Source organism: Kogia breviceps (assembly GCF_026419965.1).
Source record: "Kogia breviceps isolate mKogBre1 chromosome 20 unlocalized genomic scaffold, mKogBre1 haplotype 1 SUPER_20_unloc_8, whole genome shotgun sequence".
NCBI lineage: Eukaryota > Metazoa > Chordata > Mammalia > Artiodactyla > Physeteridae > Kogia > Kogia breviceps.
This window is the reverse complement of record NW_026711574.1, coordinates 157,501-160,000: the sequence shown is the minus strand read 5'-3', so window position 1 is coordinate 160,000 and position 2,500 is coordinate 157,501. Positions and strand designations below refer to the sequence as shown.

General features: G+C 77.8%; 1 non-coding gene across 1 annotated transcript; it reads left to right on the top strand.

The window, feature by feature from the left end:
- Positions 1 to 1,357: 1,357 nt before the first annotated feature.
- On the top strand, positions 1,358 to 1,510 carry LOC131749494 (5.8S ribosomal RNA). Its single transcript, XR_009333558.1, has one exon. It is a non-coding gene; the product is annotated as a 5.8S ribosomal RNA (ribosomal RNA).
- The last annotated feature ends 990 nt before the right edge of the window (positions 1,511 to 2,500 follow it).

The following is a 2,500-nucleotide window of genomic DNA, read 5'->3' as shown; positions in this document are numbered from 1 at the left end:
GGGGGTGGGGTGGGGTGCCGAGCCTCCCCCACCGCGCCGCCTCCGTCTCCGGCGCCGGTCGCGCCCCACTGTCCGCGACCGCCCCCGCACGGGCGGGGCCCCCGGTGCGTCTCGGGATGGGTGGCGTGGCCGTGGCGCGGCGCGGCGCGGCGGTGGCGGCTCCCCGTGGGGGGCCCCCCGCGCGCCCGCCCGCCCGCCCGCCGCCTTTCCGCCGCCGGCCCTGGACCGGTTGTTCCCCCGCGCCGGTCGTCCGTCCTCCGCTCCGGGCCCTCCGCCCCCTCGCCGGGCGCCTCTGCCTGTCCTCCGAGCCCGGGGCCTCTCCTCCGTCGTCCGTCCGTCTGTCCGTCCGTCCGGCTCTTGTCTCTCGCTCTCTCCCTTTCCCGCCCTCCCCCCCGCGTGCCCGCCCTGCCCGCTCGCCCCCCCCCGCGCCTCCCGTTGAAGCCTCCCTGAACGCCCGCGGTGGCGAGCAGGGGGCCCGGGAGGCGGGTGCAGGGGTCAGGGGGCCCCGGGGGCGGGGGGGTTCGGGGTTCGGGAGAGGAGCGGAGAGGAGAGGGCCGCGTCCGGGCGCGAGCGAGCGAGCGAGCGGGGAGGTCTCCGAGGCCCGGTTTCGGGGACACGGTGGGGACGTCGTCGGGCGGTGGGCGTGGTGGTGTCCCGTGTGGCGGTTGGGCCCGTCGCCCGGCCGGGGCGCCCCCGAGTCACGGGCCGGTAGCGCCGGGGCCCGCGTGCTGCGGGCGGCCGCGGGCGGAGAGCGTGTCGGTCGGCGTCGGGGGTGGCGGCGAGCGTGGGGCGCTCCGCCTGCCCCTCCCCGGCCTCGCCCGCCTCCCCCCTCTCCAGGTACCTAGCGCGTCCCGGCGCGGAGGTTTAAAGACCCATGGGGGGGTCGCCCGTCCGCCTTGGGGTCGGGGCGGTCGGGCCCGCGGGGAGTCGGGAGGCCCCTCCCTTCTCCCCCAGACCCCGCTTCCTCCGCCCCCGCCCCCGCGGGGCCGGGGCGCCGCGCGCCGCGCCACGCCGGCCCTCCCCGCCGCCGCGGCCGTCGGGAGGGGGCTACCCGGCGGCCGTGGTGCGGGGCCGGGTCCCGTGTGCCCGCGCGCGTGCGCGCCCCGCGTCCCTGACGGGGGGGTGTGTGTGTGTGCGCAGGTGGGAACCCCCCGGGCGCCTGTGGGGTGTCCGAGCCCGCCCCGTCTTGCGGGTCGGTGCCGGGCGCCCCGTCGTGAAACCTTCCGGCCCCGCTCCGGTCTGCTGTTTTCTGTCTCGTCTGACTTGGCCGGCCAGAGGCAACCCCCCCCTCCGTGGGGGAATGTGCCGTGCCACCGGCGGGGGACCCCGCCGAAACCCAGAGAAACCAAACTCGTACGACTCTTAGCGGTGGATCACTCGGCTCGTGCGTCGATGAAGAACGCAGCTAGCTGCGAGAATTAATGTGAATTGCAGGACACATTGATCATCGACACTTCGAACGCACTTGCGGCCCCGGGTTCCTCCCGGGGCTACGCCTGTCTGAGCGTCGCTTGACGATCAATCGCCCCCCCGGGGTGCGCGCGCGCGCGCGCCTTCCCGGGGTGGCGCGGCTGGGGGTTTCCTCGCAGGGCCCCGTGTCCGGGGCCCTCTGTCCCCCTAAGTGCAGACGCGGCGCCCCTCGTGCCGAGGCCACGGGGGCCCCGCTGCCCGCGAGAAGGGAAGAGAGAGAGCTCGCGACGAGGCCCTGGCCGTGGCCTCCGCGGTCGGTCCCCTTCGGGAAGCGCCCTCGCGCCGCAAGCGGTCCCTGGGCGTACCCCCGGGGCTGTGTGCCGGTGGGCGGGGACGGTCCCGCGCCCTCGCGGCCGGGGCCCGTGGTGCTGGTGGTGTTGGGGCCGCGTCCGCTCCGCCGTCGTTCGCCGCCCGCCCCCGGCGGCGTCCCGGCGACGGTCCGGCCCGGCCCGGCCGCCTCCTCCGCGGCGCCCTGACCCGCGCGCGTCCGGGGTCCGTGCCCGCCCCCCCGCCGCCCTCGCCTTCGCCGTGTCGGGGCGGGCGGCTCGGGCCGACCCGAGGCCGAGTCGTTGCGTGCGCGGCCGCGCCCCGGGGATGCGTGCCCCGGCGGCGACCCGCGGGACGCCGCGGCGTCGTCCGCCGCCGCGCGCTTTCCCCCGGGCTGCGGCCGCGCCGCGCCGCGCTTCGTGCCGGCCCCCGAGCCCCGCGTCGTGGGCGTCTGTCGGTGGTGGATGGGGGCGCACGGCGTCCGTCGCTGGCCGTGGCGGGGGGCGTCTCGCGGCTGCGTGGAGGATGGTGTGCTGCGTTGGCGTCGAGAGAGAGAGAGAGAGAGACAGAGGGAAGAGAGACAGAGGGAGAGAGTTGGGAATCGGTCGGTCGTGGAAGGAGACGTGGGAGGAGGGTCCGGCGTTCGGGGGGCGACCGCCGCGTGTCCTCATCCACCCCTGCCTTCCACGCACGCCGTCCGCCGCTCTCCTCTCCTCTCCCCTCCCCTCTCCTCTCCTCTCCCCTCGTCCTCTCCCGTCCCCGT